This window comes from Dendrobates tinctorius, unplaced genomic scaffold (assembly GCF_039654945.1).
Source record: "Dendrobates tinctorius isolate UK_male_01 unplaced genomic scaffold, ASM3965494v1 ptg000063l, whole genome shotgun sequence".
Classification (NCBI taxonomy): domain Eukaryota; kingdom Metazoa; phylum Chordata; class Amphibia; order Anura; family Dendrobatidae; genus Dendrobates; species Dendrobates tinctorius.
Genome location: NW_027361731.1, coordinates 12,558,006 through 12,580,433, shown reverse-complemented (window position 1 = coordinate 12,580,433; position 22,428 = coordinate 12,558,006). Strand labels below are relative to the sequence as shown.

Genomic DNA, 22,428 nt, shown 5'->3' with positions numbered 1-22,428 from the left:
AAAGGAACCTCTGGACCGAAAGACAGATAGTTGGCTAAAAACGGCCTGTGAGGCCTTGGCAGGAGCATTAAGGCCAGCCATTGCGGCCACTTGTGTGACTAGATCCCTAAAGATATGGGTCGATAACCTGGAGGATCAGCTAGAGCAAAGAGTCCCCAGGGAGACTATCCAAGAGGCAATACCGGCCATCAGAGCAGCGGCAGTATTTCTAGCTGAGGCCTCAGCAGATTCAGCAAGGCTGGCAGCAAAATCAGCGGCACTGACTAATGTGGGACGCTGTGCGGTATGTCTTAAATGCAGCCCGGCATTAGATGAAGTGTTGGAAAAAGCCGGCGACAAGATGAAAAATTTTCCAAATGAGCCATTTCAGGCCTTTCGGCGCTCCTTCCAGAAGGGCCAGAAGTTCAGAAGACAGCAATATAGAGATTGAGACAGAAACAACTCTGACAAGCCATCCTGGGGAGGGAGAGGCTTCTACTTTGGCAAGCCCTCCAAAGACACCAAAAAACCCTCCCAGTGACGGTCCTTCTCAGGTGGGAGTGAGGCTCTTTCACTTTCTCCCAGCCTGGGAGAGGATTTCGTCCAGCACCTGGATCCGACAAATCGTGGGATCTGGTCTGGAGTTGAGATTCCACAACTGGGCGCCACAAAGATATATGCAGACCCCAGTACAGCCTTCACAAGAAAAACAGAGAAGCCTGGAAGAGGAAGTAATCTTGCTTCTGGACAAACACGTCCTGGAAGAGGTTCCGGTGAAGGAAAGAAAGGAAGGTTTTTACTCCCCTCTATTTCTTATAAAAAAGCCGGACAAATCCTGGAGGACGATTATATATCTGAAGGGCCTCAACAGGTATTTGATAATTCCGTCATTCAAGATGGAGACGATAAGATCAGCAGTGAAGCTCCTCTTTCCTCAGTGTTATATGGCAGTCCTGGACCTTAAGGACGCTTTATTACCACGTCCCGATCCGGCAACAGGATTGCAGGTTTCTCAGGGTGGCAGTATGGATGGGGTCACAGTTACATCACTTTCAGTACAGGGCTCTGCCCTTTGGATTAGCGATAGCCCCTTGATTATTCACAAAGTTGATTTCAGAGGTCACAGCGCATCTCAGAGACAAAGATGCTCTGATAATACCAAGCCCAAGGGGCTGTATCAAAGTTGCTGAAGGAAGCAAGGCAGGTCTGAAGGGCCAAACAATTATGATGAAGCTAGGACTACTAGCACAGTAGTTGCAGTGCCCAGTGTCCAGGCATAGCCATAGTGTCTCCAAAAATTAGCCCAAGGGGCTGTATCATAGTTGATGAAGGAAGAGCAAGGTAGGTCTGAAGGGCCAATTATGATGAAGCTATGACTACTAGTGGGTCGCCCTCCAAGGGCTGTGGAGTACTCGGTACCGGGCCGGTATCAGCGGGACGTGTCACAGCAGCGGTGACCCGGACCATGGCCCTGGGACCCAATTGTATAATGGCGTGTTGGTATAGATATAGTTTATGAATAGTTCGTGACGCCACCTGTGGTGTTCGGCAAGATAGGTGTTAGGCTGACGCTGCATGCAGATCCTCTGGGACTGGTGGTGTGATGCAGCTAGGGTGGTGAAGCTCCCCACAGGGGAGCTATAGTCCCAGGGCAGTGTACTTGTAGGGATGAGGAGGAGGCGCAGGTAGTGTGGTATTTGGTAGCCAGATGTAGCGGTGCCGGAATAACTGGAGGAGGCCAGAGCGTGTAGTTCCAAAGCTTTACTCACAGTCTGCAGTTCACACAGGTGCCTGCCTCTGCGCCATGTCCTCCGGGTCAGGACCTCAGCCAACCTCTAGGCTAGATGGAAAGTTCCCTTCCAACACTCCACCAACATGTACCTTTCCTGAACGTCTCCTTTGTAGCGCTTGTGTGTGGAACACTCCCAGTACCGTGGTTCCCTGGAGTGTCTCCCACTAAATAGATGTTCTCTCTCTCACTCTTTACTTGTATGACAGACAGCTGTAGCCTTTTCGGGGAATCCTCTCTCCTGATGCCCGGCTCTCTACTTTGTTACTGTTGTGTCCCAAGTCTTTGGTGGGAGTAAGGCATTTACAGCACACTACTCCTCCGGTGTCTGTTGCTGGATATTAAGGATCTGGTCAACCTCGGGGACTGGGCCCCAGCCTTTGCGCTAGGACTGGAAGGGTTCTGTCTCACTAACCCCCTTCCCACCATCCTCTCTTCTCCTTCGTTCCGATCTGTTCTTTCCTTCTGATGGAAGGCTAGGGGATCAGGCTTATCAGTAGCTTTCTATGCCTTCTGGTGCCAGCAGGCCCAGGTCACTGGGACCTGCTGCAGCACTTCATTCATCCATCCTCACTGTCTACTGACGGACTGACCGACTGACCAACTTTGCTTACTAACTTACTAATTTACTGAGTTACTGAACCAATCCTAACTCTTTCCGCTCTTTGTGTATTCTTACACTCCACCCGCCTCCCAGCACGTCTAGTGTTTCCAAGCAGGGAATCACCAGAGGGGCTCTGCTATTCTGTCAGCAGCATGCCGCAATGTGAATTTGCTACACTCCTTTGTACTGAGGTGTGCAGATGTTGGAGCGTCGTTGGGAACCTCCATCTTATCTTGATGGTGGGATACTACACCTTAGGGTACCATTACACCTAGCGATACACCAGCGATCCCGACCAGCGATATGACGCGGTCAGGATCGCTGGTGCATCGCCAGGTGGTCGCTAGTGAGCTGCCACACAGGCAGATCTCACCAGCGACATCGCTGGGGACGGGGATCGCTACTTACCTGTCAGACGCGGCGATCCTGCGTCCTCCCGCCCGGCTCCACGCGTCGCTCGTCGGCGCCACAGGAAGCGCCGCAGGAAGTGACCGACGAGGAATGGTCCAGGAGCTTCTCGCGCGATCAGCGATAACCAGCGGGGGAGCCGGTCGGAGGTAAGTATCAGACATAGCAATATCGCTGCTACGTCACAAAATCGGTGACTTTACAGCGATATTGCTAGCGATATCGCAGTGTGTATCAGGGGCTTTAGGAAAGGTGCAGTACCTCTGTGGCGACTGAAGCCTCAGGGGCGCCACATAAGCATAGTAGTTGCAGTGCCCAGTGTCCAGGCATAGCCATAGTGTCTCCAAAAATTAGCCCAAGGGGATGTATCATAGTTGAAGGAAGCAAGGCAGGTCTGACGAGCTAAACAATTATGATGAAGCTAGGACTACTAGCATAGTAGCTGCAGTGTCCAGGCATAGCCATAGTGTCTCCAAAAATTATCCCAAGGGGCTGTATCATAGCTGCTGAAGGAAGCAAACCAGGTCTGAAGGGCCAAACAATTATGATGAAGTAGAAAAACATCACATCAAAAACATGGTTAAGAACATGACAACACCACAAGGTAGACACAGCTAAACCCAGGGTAACACCCACTGCCAAAATGCCTTATATATCAGAGAGTACATGCGGTGTATACATAAATATATAAATAGCAAGTGCAATTTAAGACCGACATGTCACATAAGAGCAATGCCCAAAAAGACACCATGAGGTATGGGTGGATAGCGATCGCGTAAGAAGAGCATGAATAGACGCGATATCTTACCAAGATGTAGGCAGGAGCGGGATAACCCCAGAGCCAGGTGAGGGAAAGCCCGACGCGCGTTTCGCGTGAAAAGACCACGCTTTCTCTACTTCCCTTGAGAAAGCATGGTACTTTCACGCGAAACGCGAGTCGGGCTTTCCCTCACCTGGCCCTGGGGTTATCCCGCTCCTGCCTACATCTTGGTAAGATATCGCGTCTATACATGCTCTTCTTACGCGATCGCTATCCACCCATACCTCATGGTGTCTTTTTGGGCATTGCTCTTATGTGACATGTCAGTCTTAAATTGCACTTGCTATTTATATATTTATGTATACACCGCATGTACTCTCTGATATGTAAGGCATTTTGGCAGTGGGTGTTACCCTGGGTTTAGCTGTGTCTACCTTGTGGTGTTGTCATGTTCTTAACCATGTTTTTGATATGATGATTTTCTACTTACTTGAATAAAGATTGAAAGATTTTTTAATTCATTCACCTGTTTACTCAGGTTTTCTCTTGCATGCCTACTAGCATAGTAGTTGCAGTGCCCAGTGTCCAGGCATAGCCATAGTGTCTCCAAAAATTAGCTCAAGGGGCTGTATCATAGTTGCTGAAGGAAGCAAGGCAGGTCTGAAGGGCCAAACAATTATGATGAAGTTAGGACTACTAGCATAGTAGTTGCAGTGCCCAGTGTTCAGGCATAGCCATAGTGTCTCCAAAAATTAGCCCAAGGGGCATGATACCATGGTTGATGAAGGAAGAAGGCTCTCACTCTCTTCACAAGTGCCTCCGATGGGAAATATTAATTAACGTAACATTGTTTTTAGCTTATTGACCATGAGGTACATACAGGGGTGAACCTAGCCTCTCTGCTGCCTGAGGCGAACAGCAAAATGACGCCCCCCCCCCCCCCCACACACACACAAAGTAAATTCTCATATCTATCCTGTAAAACTGAGTACAGTAGTGGACATTTTGATTTAGATAAATAGAAAAAAAAGGTGTCCAAACACAAGGATATCAGCACCATCACACGCACATACAAGAACAACACAGAGGTATCCAGAACAGTGGTCATTAATGGCAATGGTAGGCCTGGCACAGGGCCAGACTGGGACTAAAAAGCAGCCCTGCCACACAAATCCCACCAGCCCACAAACTATAACACTCCTCACCTCGATCAGTGAATTTTTGCAATACTTTGTTGTCCCCTCATCACTCTCTTTAAGGAGCTATTTGAAGAGCCACATGTGAATGGCACCACAGTGCTCTTCAAAGCTATGTTTCCCAGGATCATGGGGGTCCCAGCGGTCAGATCCTCAACAAACAGAAAGTCATCCCCTATCCCCACATAATGCTCCATACAGTATTATGTGCCCCATATATTACTTCGTACAGTATAATGGGCTCCATATAATGCTCCATACAGCATAATGGGCCCCATATATTACTTCGTACAGTATAATGGGCCCCATATAATGCTCCAAACAGTATAATGGGCCCCATATATTACTTCATACAGTATAATGGTCCCCATATATTACTTCATACAGTATAATGGTCCCCATATATTACTTCATACAGCATAATGGGCACCATATATTACTGCATACAGTATAATGGGCCCCATATATTACTTTGTACAGTATAATGGGCCCCATATATTACTTCATACAGTATAATGGTCCCCATATATTACTTCATACAGCATAATGGGCACCATATATTACTTCATACAGTAAAATGTGCCCCATATAATTCTTCTCCCCAAACCACGCTGCTCTGGTCTCCTCCATGTATTCTGATCCTCCACACTGCTTGGCACAGGGACATCATTAACTTTACGTATATAATTGTCCACTTGGACTGATAGTAATAGTGATTTGTTTGTACTCTGTTGTCTGGGGCTGGCCCACTTTATGGGGGTGCGCAGGGCATATGATTATACACCAGTAAAACGTATGAGAGGCTCAATATGACCAGTACCACCTAGTTTCCTACCCCTCTTATTCTACTGATACTGTGGGCACACCGACTGGTACTGAGGAAAAGAAAGAACAGAGAGAAAAAAATACAGAGAGAGAAAGAAAGAAAGAACAAAGAGAGAAAGAAAGAGGGGAAAGAAAGAAAGACGAGAGAGAGAGAAAGAAAGAGGGGAAAGAAAGAAAGACGAGAGAGAGAAAGAAAGAGGGGAAAGAAAGACGAGAGAGAGAGAAAGAAAGAGGGGAAAGAAAGAAAGAAAGAACGAAGAAAGAAGGAAAGAAACAGAGAAAGAAAGTACCAAGAGAGAGAAAAAAAAGAAAGATTAGAGAGATAAAGAAACAGAGAGAGAAAGATTCTATAAAGATACTATAGCAGCCCGGCTCTCACTGTAGTGCCCACCTGAGCCTCCCAAAGCAGGACATATCATGATCCGCTTAAATGGCCGGCAACCCCGAGTCCAAGGCGATCCTGCTGTTGGAGGAGGACACGGTGATGGATCTGAAACATTCCCTGAAGTGCCTCCATGGATCCGTCACAATCTCCTCCCGAAATTACCTAATTTCTGTTCAGCTTCTAGCACATTACTTCCGGTAGAACGTCACGTGCGAATTTTAAAGTACTCCGTGGGGGTCCACCGTGTACTCCTGTGTCCGCGGGAAAAGTAAGCTCCCAAGTGGGGCAGTGGGACAGAATCTCTCTCAAAATCGGGACTGTCCCGCTGGGAGGTATGAATGCTCCCCACCATACACCTTGTACACGTATGGCTCTGCACACATCATAAACACACGGTTCCGCTTTTTATGCCTCGAGCACACACAGCTCCACTCTGTACACCTCGCACACACACGGCTCCACTCAGTAAACCTCGTACACATGCGGCTCTGCTCCGTTCCCCTTGTACACACGTGGCCACGCTCTGTAAACCTTGTACACAAATGGCTCCACTCCGTAAACCTTGTACACATGCGGCTTTGCTCCATACACCTTGTACACTCGCAGTTCTGCTCCGTACACCTCGCACACATGCGTCTCCATACACCTCACACATGTGCGACTCTGCTCTGTACACCTCGTACACGTGCGGCTCTGCTCCTTACACCTCGCACATGCGCTGCTCAGCTCCGTACACATTTCTGCTCCGTACACGTGCTGCTCCGCTCCGTGCACCTTGTACACACGCACGGCTCCTCTCCGTGCACCTCGTACACACGCACGGCTCCGCTCCGTGTACCTCGTACACACGCACGGAAGTGTTGGACACAATTTGGCAGGGCTTTTTGTGCGTGATTGCAGACAGCATCTTTCCTTTTCTGTCCTTTCTAGTTAGTGTGGGCCCCATCGTTTGCTCAGCCTATTTTTCTATCTGTGTTTGTGTTTTCATCTTGTCTCACTGACAATACATGTTTGGGGGCTCTCTATTGCTTTGGGGTCTGCTCTGGGGCAGTTTAGATTTCCCCTTTTCTTGCTTTAGGCTTATTTAGTTCTCCGGCTGTGTCGAGGCGTCTAGGATCATCGTAGGTGCGCTCCACGGCTACTGCTAGTTGTGTGGATAGGATCAGGGGTCTGCAATCCGCTTAGTTACCAACCTCTCTGGATTTCTGTGGCTTAGCTTGCTTTTGTTTTTCCTCCTCGGTGACTCAATCATAACACAGCTCACACGTATGACACACACAGCTCACACGTATCACAGCTCACACGTATCACACACCCAGCTCACACGTATCACACACAGCTCACACGAATGACACACACAGCTCACACGTATCACACACACACAGCTCACACGTATCACACGCACAGCTCACACGTATCGCACGCGCACACAAAGCTCACACGTATCGCACATACACATCTCACACATATCGCACACACACAGCTCACATGTATCGCGCACACACACAGCTCACACGTATCGCACACACACAGCTCACATGTATCACACACAGATCACACGTATCACACACACAGCTCACACGTATCACACACACAGCTCACACGTATCACACACCCAGCTCAAACGTATCACACCTAGCTCACACGTATCACACACCCAGCTCACACGTATCACACACACACACAGCTCACACGTATCACACACCCAGCTCACACATATCACGCACACACACAGCTCACACGTATCACACACCCAGCTTACATGTATCACACACACACAGCTCACATGTATCACACACACAGCTCACACGTATAACACACACACACAGCTCACAAGTATCACACACACAGCTCACACATATCACACACCCAGCTCACACGCATCACACACAGCTCACACGTATAACACACACACACAGCTCACACGTATCACACACCCAGCTCACACGTATCACACACACACACCGCACACATATCACACACACACACAGCTTACATGTATCACACACACACAGCTCACACATATTACACACCCAGCTCACACGTATCACACACACCTCACACATATCACACACACACACAGCTTACATGTATCACACACACACAGCTCACACGTATCACACACACAGCTCACACGTATCACACACACACAGCTCACACATATTACACACCCAGCTCACACATATCACACACACCTCACACATATCACACACACACAGCTTACATGTATCACACACACACAGCTCACACGTATCACACACACAGCTCACACGTATCACACACACACAGCTCACAAGTATCACACACACAGCTCACACGTATCACACACCCAGCTCACACGTATCACACCTATCACACACAGCTCACACGTATCACACACACACACAGCTCACACGTATCACACACCCAGCTCACACGTATCAGACACACACACCTCACACATATCACACACAGCTTACATGTATCACACACAGCTCACACGTATCACACACACACAGCTCACACGTATCACACACCCTGCTCACACGTATCACACACACACACAGCTTACATGTATCACACACACACAGCTCACACGTATCACACACCCAGCTCACACGTATCACCCACACACAGCTCACACGTATTACACACACAGCTCACACGTATCACACACACAGCTCACACGTATCACACACACACAGCTCACACGTATCACATAGCTCACACGTATCACACACACACACAGCTCACACGTATCATACACACAGCTCACATGTATCACACACACACAGCTCACACGTATCACACAGCTCACACGTATCACACACACAGCTCACACGTATCACACACACAGCTCACACGTATCACACACAGCTCACACGTAACACACACACAGCTCACACGTATCACACACACAGCTCACACGTATCACACACACACAGCTCACACGTATCACACACACAGCTCACACACACAAGTAGCTCACTCATGATGACAGACAGCAGTCGTGTATAAACCAAGGAATGATGCGCACAGGACCTGTGATGAGGTCACAGGAGGGGAGGAGTCATGGGTCACATGATCAGGGGGCCCTGACACCTTCCCTCCTGTGACCGCATCAATTACAGCCTCTTGCACGACCGCAACATCAGCGTGCAGAGGCTAAATTGTAGGTGCTGCCGGTAGAGGAGAGCATAATGCCGCCCCCTGCTGCCTGCCGCTTCAGCAGCTGGTGCAAATCGCCTCATTATAGGTGCGACCCTGGGTACATATGGCATAAGCAGGAAATTTGTCTTTGTACTGTGGGTCTAGAAAGGTGGCCAACCAGTATAGGTCGCTATTGAAAATGTGTATTACGTGGTGCTTTGGTTGCTTTTGCCCTGGCCTCTGCTCAGCTTCGTATGGCAGATGCTACAGATGACAACATTTAGTTCAGAAGGACTATCGGAAAAGAATTTACAGACAGCAGATGAACGCACCCTTACCTTGACTTGGGGCACAGAGGGATTGCTCTTGGCAACAGTTAACACACTTTGGTGCCTTTGCTGGTGCTACATATCCACCTTCTTCCTCTGTGCTGCTGTGCTGGCTATGCGTGCCAATGTTCCAGGTCGGATCGTTGGTCTCATCATCGACCACCTCGTCGTCCACGTCATCCTCCTTCTGTGTTGATATTGGCGACTGGCCAGATGGCAACTGTGTGTCATCACCATCCGCCTCCACCTCTTCACCCAGTATATCACGTGGATGAAAGTGGCTTTCTTCTGGCCGTGGGATTTCAAATATTTGGCCTTCAACAACAGACGACACCCCCTCATGTTCCTCTTCAATGTCGCGTGGTGAGAGGCCAGAGGCAACAAAACGAAATGGATCAAACAGACCCTCGGAGTAACCAAAGTTGGGGTCAAATATTTCCTGTGACTCCTGACTGGGTGATGAACTAGGAACAGGTTGAGAAAAGGATGACCCAGCGTTCTCTTTATGGACAGTAGACTGTTTTGTTATGGACGACTGGGTGTTGGTAGAACTTTTCGTTGAGGCCTTATCAGCCTTCCAAGACAGTATCTGCTCTTGTTCTTCTGGCTTCCAGACCCGTTTATGTTCCAGACTGGGAAATTTCACCAGGAATCTCCCAGACTCTGTGCCTTGTTGGGCACCAATGACAACCCCCATCCACATCCCTGTCCCTTCACAACAGCCTTTTTAGGAATTTTGGATTTTTCTGATATTGGGGCACAAGGAGCAGTTAGGGCTTTGTGGAAGGTAGCACTACAGCCTAGTACTGCTTTGTGTTTTTCAAACAGCATCGCAGCAGAACAAAAATATTGACCTGAGGTTTAAGGTGAGATTACACACCCCATTCACCACACAAGACAGCGGTGCTGCCACGAAAAAATTGCCCTGAGGTTTAAGGTGAAATTATGCACCCCAGTCACCACACAAGACAGCGGTGCTGGCGGCGTGTCAGTTGTGCAGTATTGTGCGTCCTATTCGTTGTGTACACAGCACCGCAACAGCACAAAAAAACTGCCCTGCAGGGGTAAATGAGACCCCAAAAATAGCTGGGAAAACCATCACTACTCAGTCCCTGACCTTATACTTTCAGCTCTGAAAAGAGCTTTTGGGTTTTACAGAGGATTTCTGGATGATTTGCACAAACAAACACAACTCTCCCTAGCAGCTGCTCACACTCTCCCTACACTAGCTGTGTTCTGCATGCAATGTGCAGAAAATGGCAGCGGCAGGGCTTAGATAGAGCCAGGCTATGACTCATAGGCTATGACTCATGTATGACGTTGAGCGGCCCGCCAATCAAACTAATGCCGCCCACAACCAAGAAGGCTGAGCCATTACTGTGATTGGCAAATGCTGGGTGGGAGATCCGAGTAGTGCGAAGCGAGTAGTGAAATACTCGCTATGTTCCGAGTACCAGCGATTTACGTCCTTTTTTTCCCCTGTCTGTGAGCTTTGTATTGATGTTTAGTTAGGTACTCGCAAAAAAATGGGGATCCTTAACGTTGGATTGCGAGCTTATCTGTTTTGGCCAAAATAGTAACCAATACCTCACTGAATGCATTTATTATATGCATTTTTTTGTATCTTTTTATTGCACTTTTTATCATTCTTTGCAGGATGCAGAGCTGGGCTCCTTTTGATGGCTGGTTGTTCTGTGTGGTGCATATATAGTGCTGAACAGCCCGCTTTCCATTTTAGGCGTTTTTAAATAGGCTGCCATTCAGACACTATACATTGCACTTTCCTGTGTGACTTATGTCCTAAGCAAGCTCCATCTGTGTGCTTTTTTTCCACTAGGCAGCTAACACCTTCATCATCACTGCTATAGTGATAGGGTGGCTGTTCTCATCAGTGGTGGGCACCAGCGCTGCTCCAGCCTTTATCATTGGGAGCTGGCTGCATCCTGCTAGTGCATTAGTCATCAGACAAGGTTTGGTGAGACTATTTTCTGTGATGTGTTTTTGCTAAAATTTACAGGATTTTTAAGTCCTTTTTTTCCCTGTCTGTGAGCTTTCTCTGTTTGTGCCGGCCAACCTCGATGGCCAGATTGTTGGCACTGAGTCTATATCGGCTCAGGATCTGTCGGTCTCCGGGGTCCGAGAGTTTCTCCAGATATGGAGCCAGTCTGTAGTCTCTCTGTACTCAGGTACATGGTCAGTTTCTGAGAGCTGCTGATCTCGTTCTTCCGGTCACTTACGTACCTCTCCTGCCCCTCATCTACCATCTTCCTGATTCTGTCTTTTGTCAGGTTCCTATGGTTGAAGGTTCGGTCAGGTTGGGTTTGGGTGAGCTGTTCCAGGGGTCCAGGTTTGTGGAGACCACCTATATGTAGCATGGCTTTATGGTGATGAGAGCTTGGGTTGCTACTCTGTAGGTGAGCCTGGAAGGACAGCGCCCTCTTCAGGACCGCTAGGTGCAGTGGGAACCTGCCCAGCTCAGCCCGGCAGGCACTGTTGGTGGTGCTCTGATGGACCTGGAGAAGGTGTTTACAGAATTCCAGGTGGAATATTTCTGTTGGACTGGAATCCCACTTTGACCGGTCTGGGTAGGTGTGAGGGCCCCAGACTTCACTGCCGTACAGGAGGATTGGGGTGATTATGGCATCAAAGTTTTTAGCCAGACCCTCACTGGCAGCTTCAGAGGGTAGAGTTTCCTTCGGATGGCATAAAAGGTTTTGCAGGCCTTGTCCTTCAGGTCTCTATGGCTTGTTTGAAGCTCCCTGACTCGTGAATTTCCAGGCCCAGGTAGGTATATCTGTCTGTTTCTGTAAGAGCGCAGTTGTTTAGCACAAATGGAAGGTGCTGGTTCGATCATTCACTGAGACACCTGATCATGTGACCCCCTGACTCCTCCCCTCCTGTGACCTCATCACAGGTCCTGTGCGCACAGAGCAGCCATATATGTGGAGTGCGGCTCTGCAGGTGGAGGTAAGTGCTGAAGTTTTCCCATTACTGGCCGCACAGAATATTGACCCCTTCAGCACGGAGACTCTTTTGGGGTTTTTGTTGCCACTTTATAAGAATCACTAGCTGAAGAGCCCGGCGCTGCGGTTAGTTATAACAAATTATAATGATTATCCTCCATCCCATAGTCCCGTGCCCATATACCCATCATACATATCCTCCATCCCATAGTCCAGTGCCCATATACCCATCATACATATCCTCCATCCCATAGTCCAGTGCCCATATACCCATCATACATATCCTCCATCCCATAGTCCAGTGCCCATATACCCATCATACATATCCTCCATCCCATAGTCCCGTGCCCATATACCCATCATACATATCCTCCATCCCATAGTCCTGTGCCCATATACCCATCATACATATCCTCCATCCCATAGTCCTGTGCCCATATACCCATCATACATAACCTCCATCCCATAGTCCCGTGCCCATATACCCATCATACATATCCTCCATCCCATAGTCCCGTGCCCATATACCCATCATACATATCCTCCATCCCATAGTCCTGTGCCCATATACCCATCATACATATCCTCCATCCCATAGTCCCGTGCCCATATACCCATCATACATATCCTCCATCCCGTAGTCCCGTGCCCATATACCCATCATACATATCCTCCATCCCATAGTCCCGTGCCCATATACCCATCATACATAACCTCCATCCCATAGTCCCGTGCCCATATACCCATCATACATATCCTCCATCCCATAGTCCCGTGCCCATATACCCATCATACATATCCTCCATCCCATAGTCCTGTGCCCATATACCCATCACACATCCTCCATCCCATAGTCCCGAGCTGGGTGGCGCTGAGCAGGGAGTTCCTGGAGATTTGCTGTAATGTAACCTGGCAGTGCTGCTCTGTGTGCGACCGCTGATGATGCGATTTTCTCCGCCGGTAACAGTACAGTGCGGCAGTAATAGAGGAGGGGGGATTCATTTCTGTTATGTGCGCTCTGCTCCTTTCTGGGGGGCAGACAATGGCTGGGAGCTTATGTTCCCGGGGATGCTAGATCTCTCCCACCCGGTCAGTGTCTGCTGAGGTGTTGTGGAGTGGGAAAACTGTTGCTCATAGAAACCAACCACAGCTCAGCTTCTTTTAAACAGCTCTGGTGAAATGAAAGATACTTAGAGATTGGGTGGGGCTATGTGGAGTGGGCGTGGCTTATACACACACAAATACACTCATTATATATATATATATATATATATATATATATATATATGTATATACAGTGGGGAAAAAATGTATTTAGTCAGTCAGCAATAGTGCAAGTTCCACCACTTAAAAAGATGAGAGGCGTCTGTAATTTACATCATAGGTAGACCACAACTATGGGAGACAAACTGAGAAAAAAAAATCCAGAAAATCACATTGTCTGTTTTTTTTTTCATTTTATTTGCATATTATGGTGGAAAATAAGTATTTGGTCAGAAACAAGCAATCAATATTTCTGGCTCTCACAGACCTGTAACTTCTTCTTTAAGAGTCTCCTCTTTCCTCCACTCATTACCTGTAGTAATGGCACCTGTTGTTATCAGTATAAAAAGACACCTGTGCACACCCTCAAACAGTCTGACTCCAAACTCCACTATGGTGAAGACCAAAGAGCTGTCAAAGGACACCAGAAACAAAATTGTAGCCCTGCACCAGGCTGGGAAGACTGAATCTGCAATAGCCAACCAGCTTGGAGTGAAGAAATCAACTGTGGGAGCAATAATTAGAAAATTGAAGACATACAAGACCACTGATAATCTCCCTCGATCTGGTGCTCCACGCAAAATCCCACCCCGTGGGATCAGAATGATCACAAGAACGGTGAGCAAAAATCCCAGAACCACGCGGGGGGGGGACCTAGTGAATGAACTGCAGAGAGCTGGGACCAATGTAACAAGGCCTACCATAAGTAACACACTACGCCACCATGGACTCAGATCCTGCAGTGCCAGACGTGTCCCACTGCTTAAGCCTGTACATGTCCGGGCCCGTCTGAAATTTGCTAGAGAGCATTTGGATGATCCAGAGGAGTTTTGGGAGAATGTCCTATGGTCTGATGAAACCAAACTGGAACTGTTTGGTAGAAACACAACTTGTCGTGTTTGGAGGAAAAAGAATACTGAGTTGCATCCATCAAACACCATACCTACTGTAAAGCATGGTGGTGGAAACATCATGCTTTGGGGCTGTTTCTCTGCAAAGGGGCCAGGACGACTGATCCGGGTACATGAAAGAATGAATGGGGCCATGTATCGTGAGATTTTGAGTGCAAACCTCCTCCCATCAGCAAGGGCATTGAAGATGAAACGTGGCTGGGTCTTTCAACATGACAATGATCCAAAGCACACCGCCAGGGCAACGAAGGAGTGGCTTCGTAAGAGGCATTTCATGGTCCTGGAGTGGCCTAGCCAGTCTCCAGATCTCAACCCTATAGAAAACCTTTGGAGGGAGTTGAAAGTCCGTGTTGCCAAGCGAAAAGCCAAAAACATCACTGCTCTAGAGGAGATCTGCATGGAGGAATGGGCCAACATACCAACAACAGTGTATGGCAACCTTGTGAAGACTTACAGAAAACGTTTGACCTCTGTCATTGCCAACAAAGGATATATCACAAAGTATTGAGATGAAATTTTGTTTCTGACCAAATACTTATTTTCCACCATAATATGCAAATAAAATGAAAAACAAAACAGACAATGTGATTTTCTGGATTTTTTTTTCTCAGTTTGTCTCCCATAGTTGAGGTCTACCTATGATGTAAATTACAGACGCCTCTCATCTTTTTAAGTGGTGGAACTTGCACTATTGCTGACTGACTAAATACTTTTTTTCCCCACTGTATATATTAGGAATCTGAGTTCTGCCATACCTATGCAGAGATCCAGATCCTCACATTTATCTCCAGAGGCTAAGTCCTTTGTGCCAGCTTCTGAGCTTGCTCACAGGACGAGCTCCTATTGGAGTTCAGGAGTCAGGTGCTCAGGTCCTGCTCTGAATCCTATTGGCTCCTCTGGGAGTTCTGGAGATTTCCGGCAGGTCCCATACGCTATAAAAAGTGCGCATGTCTGTTCCGCCATGCGCTAGTATAGCCATACTTGCTGCTGTATGTTTGTTGATGGATGCATGGACTGGTGAATGACTCATTTGAAACCCCCATTCCTTGGTTATTGCGAATGTGTGAGAGTTTGAGTTAAGCCAGTACTCGAGCCAGCGCGCCATTGCTCCAGCGCTCAGCAGCTAGCGTCATCTTGCGCCTGCTTGACAGCAGCGTTTCTTCAGCGGCTTAGTTATCGCCGCACTGCAATTGCAGCACTAGGTGCGTTCTCACGTGCAACGTCCTATTCCCCAGACGTCCACGGTAGGTCTAGACAGAGTTGGTGCCGTCAGCTAGGGCCACTCCTGTGACCAGATACTGAGTCTGTGTCGCTGAGCTCCTGTGACATTTAAACAGACTCAGCGTTATTGCACATGTGTATATGCTTGCAGCTCTGTGAGTGCAACAGAGCTTGTGTATGCTTGCAGCTCTGTGTGTGTAACAGAGCTTGTTTATCCTTGCAGCTCTGTGAGTGCAACAGAGCTTGCTCAGTGCACCTGGGTGACATCTGAACCCTGTGCACTCTACCGCCAGATACCTCTGCCACCACCTAGCAGAGGTCTTACCATCTACCGCACGGTGGACCCCGAACGGCGAGCGCACTTTATTTATAATTTTATTTAGTGCGTTCCACCGCTCCTAACTCATATATATATATACAGTAGATACCGTTTTTGTTCTGTTTGCTATAATAGACACATAGGACTCAACTATGGAAGACAGGAAGTGAGGAAATGGATTGCTCTCATAGTACAGGGCCCCTTTCTTGGCCCCCACACAGTGTAATGCCCCCATTTTGCCCCTGTAAGCAGGGTTCTGTTGCCACAACCAGCTGCCTCGGGCACTTTACCATGGCTGGTACCTCAGATTCTTCCCCGGCACCCCGTTCTTTGCTTGGCACCAAATCTGTTCTGCCTTTGGGGCTATGGCCTTTATAATATCAGGAAACTGCGTCATCACGGTCACCTGACCTGGTGTACCACTCTCCCTCTTCCCATTGATTCCGTGTGGTCCCGTGTGGACGGCATATGGCAGTCCTTTTGAACAAATATAGCACAGCCCTGAGGATTCTTTTTAATGACACACCTTTTTACACCCCTTGTGCAGTATATATGATGCCCCTCACACAGGAAAATGTTTCCATGGAACTGGCATCTCTCACAAAAAAGATATTTCCACACTACCGCCATACCCCCACACATAGAATAATCTTACCATAGTACCACCATTCCACCACACACAGTATAATCTTCTTATAGTATCGCCATACCCCCACACAGTATAATGTTCCCACAGTACCATCATCCCACCACACACAGTGAAATGTTCCCACAGTACCACCATAGCACCACACACAGTGTAATGTTCCCACAGTGCCACCATCCCACCACACACAGTGTAATGTTCCCACAGTACCACCATCCCACAACACACAGTATAATGTTCCCACAGTACCACCATCCCACCACACACAGTATAATGTTCCCACAGTACCACCATCCCACCACACACAGTATAATGTTCCCACAGTATCACCATACCCCCACACAGTGTAATGTTCTCACAGTACCACCATCCCATCACACACAGTATAATGTTCCCACAGTATCACCATCCCACCACACACAGTATAATGTTCCCACAGTATCACCATCCCACCACACACAGTATAATGTTCCCACAGTACCACCATCCCACCACACACAGTGTAATATTCCCACAGTACCACCATCCCCCACACACAGTATAATGTTCCCACAGTACCACCATCCCACCACACACAGTGTAATGTTCCCACAGTATAACCATCCCACAACACACAGTATAATGTTCCCACAGTACCACCATCCCACAACACACAGTATAATGTTCCCACAGTACCACCATCCCACCACACACAGTATAATGTTCCCACAGTACCACCATCCCACCACACACAGTATAATGTTCCCACACTACCACCATCCCACCACACACAGTGTAATGTTCCCACAGTATAACCATCCCACAACACACAGTATAATGTTCCCACAGTACCACCATCCCACCACACACAGTATAATGTTCCCACAGTACCACCATCCCACCACACACAGTATAATGTTCCCACAGTATCACCATCCCACCACACACAGTATAATGTTCCCACAGTACCACCATCCCACCACACACAGTATAATGTTCCCACAGTATCACCATCCCACCACACACAGTATAATGTTCCTACAGTATAACCATCCCACAACACACAGTATAATGTTCCCACAGTACCACCATCCCACCGCACACAGTATAATGTTCCCACAGTACCACCATCCCACCACACACAGTATAATGTTCCCACACTACCACCATCCCACCACACACAGTGTAATGTTCCCACAGTATAACTATCCCACAACACACAGTATAATGTTCCCACAGTATAACCATCCCACAACACACAGTATAATGTTCCCACAGTACCACCATCCCACCACACACAGTATAATGTTCCCAAAGTACCACCATCCCACCACACACAGTATAATGTTCCCACAGTATCACCATCCCACCACACACAGTATAATGTTCCCACAGTACCACCATCCCACCACACACAGTATAATGTTCCCACAGTATCACCATCCCACCACACACAGTATAATGTTCCCACACTATAATCATCCCACAACACACAGTATAATGTTCCCACAGTACCACCATCCCACCGCACACAGTATAATGTTCCCACAGTACCACCATCCCACCACACACAGTATAATGTTCCCACAATAGCAGCTTCCCACACACAGTATAATGTTTCTGGGTTGCCGTCCCAGGGCTGTGGGGTACTCGGTACTGGGCCGGTATCAGTGGGATGTGTCACAGCAGCGGTGACCTGGACCATGGCCCTGGGCGCCAATATAAAAGGGTGAATTGGTATATAGTTTATGGATAGTTCGTGACGCCACCTGTGGTGTTCGGCAAGATAGATGTTAGGCCGACGCTGCATGCAGATCCTCTGGGACTGGTGGTGTGGTGCAGCTAAGATGGTGAAGCTCCCCACAGGTGGAGCTGTAGTTCCAGGGCAGTGTAGATGTAGTTAGGGAGGAGAGGCGCAGGTAGTGTGGGTGCGGGTACCCAGATGTAGCGGTGCGGGAATAACTGGAGGACACCAGAACGTGTAGTTCCAAAGCTTTACTCACAGTCTGCAGTTCACACAGGTGCCTGCCTCCGTGCCGTGTCCTCCGGGGCAGGACCTCAGTCAACCTCCAGGCAAGATGGAAAGCTCCCTTCCAACACTCCGCCAACATGTACCTTCCTGAATGTCTCCTCTATAACGCCTTTGTTAGTGTTGAGCATTCCAATACCGCAAGTATCAGGTATCGGCCGATATTCGCGGTATCGGAATTCCGATACTGAGTTCCGATACTTTTAACATATCGGATACCGGAATCGTAAGTTCCCATAATGCTATGAGCCAGTTTGCTTTGATTCAGCCAATGGGAATCCTCAGAAGTGTGGGCACATCCTGTTAGACATGTAGGCATGTTAACTAATGGCATGGCTGTGATTGGCTGCTGAAATGATGTCATGATGCACTATAAAATCCGCCGCAGCTGCCATTAAGGGTTCACTGTTGTGAGCTCATTTTCGGGTTTGCCTCTGGCTTCTGGTGAGGGTTGTGGAGCTGGCTGTGCTGACAGAGGAGTAGTGAGTTCTCTATCTGGACTCCCTCTGTTGGTGAAGGGAGGTAATGAAGCTGATCTAAATGGCAGAGACCGGCCACCTGAGGAAGAGGACTGTGATTGGACATCAGGAGTTTCTGATTGAATTTAAGGCAGCCGACTCCCTAGTTTCTTGCTGGTGATTTTTCCTGACTGTGGCTCCTGGTTTCCAGTTTGGTTCCTGCCTTCCTAAAGCTAAGTTTTCTCTGCTATTGTTCATATGAGTTTTTGTCTTGTTTACTTAGTTTTTGTGTTCAGCCAGCCCTGGCTGGGACTGGGCTGAATTCCCATTTTTGTCTCTGATCAGTTGATCTCTTTTGCTCTGTCTTCAGAATATACCTGAGTGCTGATATAGTGATTTTGAAGTCTAGCGACTTCAGGGCCTTTTTCTATCAGACGTGTTGGACATTATTTTTGGCAGGGTTTTTGCGTGATTGCAGACAGTTGCTTTTCTTTACTGTCCTTTCTAGTTAGTGAAGGCCCCATCGTTTGATCAGCCTATCTTTCTACCTGTGTCTGTGTTTTCATCTTGTTTCACCGACAATACATGTTGGGGGCTGTCAATTGCTTTGGGGTCTGCTCTGGGGCAGTTTAGATTTTCCCTTTCTTTCTTTAGGCTTATTTAGTTCTCCGGCTGTGACGAGGCGTCTAGGACCACCGTAGGCACGCTCCACAGCTACTGCTAGTTGTTGTGGATAGGATCAGGGGTCTGCAATCCGCCAGTGACCAACCTCTCCGGTTTCCTGGGCTTAGCTTGCTTTTTGTTTATTCCTCCTCGGTGACTCATTCATAACAGAATCACCAGCCATACCGCAGATCCTAGGGTAATCAATAGCAGGAAAGAATTGTAAAAAAAGAAAAAAAGGGTCAGAATTTTTTTTTTTATCTGTATGTATATTTTTTCCTCTTTTTTCTCTGGGGCCGTAGGAGGAATTTTTTCTTAATGGAGATTAAGCAATTGTCTGATTGTGTGGAGCAGCTCACTGCTGAAGTGTGGGGAATTTCCGCCTATCTTGCTCATTCACATGCTGCTGAACCAAAGATCCCTACTCCTGATGTGTTTTTGGGGATCGGTCTAAATTTTTGAATTTTAAGAATAATTGTAAATTTTTTTCTTGCCTTGAAGTTTAACCAGGTTCGCACCAGCTATGCCAACCTCTGTGGGGGATGGGAGGAACAAACCATCTATACCAATGGGGTGCTGCGTGCGAACCTGGTCCTATGGCGCCGCTTCATAGATGATGTGTTTTTTATATGGTCTGGTGGCCCAAAGACACTTGCAGAATTTTTAATTGATATTAATAAAAATGATTATTTTTTAAATTTTACGGGGACCACCAGTACAGAGTTGATTTTTTGGATTTAAATACTTTTGGTGATAATGGACGGGTTCATACACGCACATACCATAAACCAACTGACTGTAACAATTATATTTCTATGGATAGCTGCCATTTACCACATTGGCTGATTAACGTCCCTCAAAGCAAATTTATTCGTGCTCATAGGAATTGCTCTAGAGACCAAGATTACCGCACCAAAAGAGACTTTTTAATCACTAAATTCAGAAGTAGGGGCTATGATGAACAATTCCTTATTGAGGAAAGTGACAGGAGTACAGGAAAGACCAAGGGAAACCCTAATTCAGGATAAAGATAAAAATAACGTTGATCAAGAGGTTAAAAATGAGGATCAACATTTTGATTTTTCCATCATGACCCAATACAATGCAAATACCCACATCCTCCGCAATATTGTGAAGAAATATTGGGGAATACTGAAAGATGATAAAATAATAGGAGAATTATTACCCGTGCATCCAAAATTTATATATAGAAAAGCAAAGACTTTGGGGTACCTTATAGCGCCATCTAACCAACACAATACTAGAACAAGATGCTCAAATAATATTCTCAATGAACCTGGTTTTTATCCTTGCCGCAAATGTAAAGCTTGCAAAACCCTAAAAACTATAAAACAATATACTGTGTCCTATACAGATACTGAGTTTGTTATTCGAGATCACATTTCATGTAACACAGCAGGGGTAATTTATGAATTGAAATGCCCATGTGGGAAATTATATGTGGGGAGGACCAAGCGCCAATTGAGCGTACGGATAAATGAACATCTAAGAAACATAAGACGCAAGTTTAATGGACACCCACTGTCAAAGCATTTTGCAGACTATCACACGGGATCCACTGCAGGTACTGTCATTACCGGGTTACAAATTGTCCGGAAAGACTGCAGGAGAGGGGATTTTATTAAGAAAATGTCCCATGCTGAAAGTCAATGGATTTTCAATCTCGATTCCCTAATTCCCAGGGGACTTAACTCAGAAGTTGAACTCTGTGCGTTCAATTAGTAATAAGGGCAGCGCCTAATGGGTTAATATACTGAGATCAGAACCGCAGGTTTAAAAGAGGACTATTCCTGTGACGGACCATCCCTGATGAAGGAAGCCGTGTACTTCTGAAACCGGTAGGAAGGAATTGGTCCGTACTACTCGCTGGATCCAACTACGTGACTCCTGACGTCACGAAGGTCCTGTAGCTTCCCTGCAGCCGGTGGAACCGTGCTGTGAAGATCGCCAGCGCATCGAGGGAGCAGTGAGTAACCAAGAGACTGTCACCGGCCGGGACAGTTCTCTTATTAGTAACTGTTGGAAGTAACGTACTGTCGCTCTCTTTTTAAGAAACATACAATACCGCATGTGTGAAGCACAGCACCTCAGTATTACCGCAGCGATGGAGCTCTAACCTTATTAGCTCCTATGTAATTGCCACACTCCGGTCCCTTTCGTGTGGTTCCGAGTGTTCTGCTGAATGTATCTAAGGGATAAATATATACATCTTCTTTGTGGTGTTCCCAGAACACATATGTCTATTGCATATTTCTGATTTTTATTCTATTTTATATATTCATTTATTCCTCTGAAAACGCTATTATTTATTTGCAATCCACTTTTGCATTGTGCTGTTTCATAGCCTCAATTGGGGTGGTTTTTGGATTGCGGTGTTCCTAGGACACATATGTTTATGGAGTATCTCTGATTCTCATTTTATGCATTTATTTAATCCTCTGAGACGCTCCTATTTATTTGCAATCCATTGTCGCATTGTGCTGTTTCATAGCCCTATAATTAGGGTGGTTTCTGGATTTATGTGGATAATTTAGAGCAGACATAGTTTAAT

General features: G+C 47.2%; 1 pseudogene; it reads left to right on the top strand.

Moving 5' to 3' along the window:
• The first annotated feature begins 656 nt into the window (after positions 1-656).
• LOC141093961 (uncharacterized) overlaps positions 657-22,428 on the top strand; it is a 61,025-nt pseudogene continuing 39,253 nt past the window's right edge.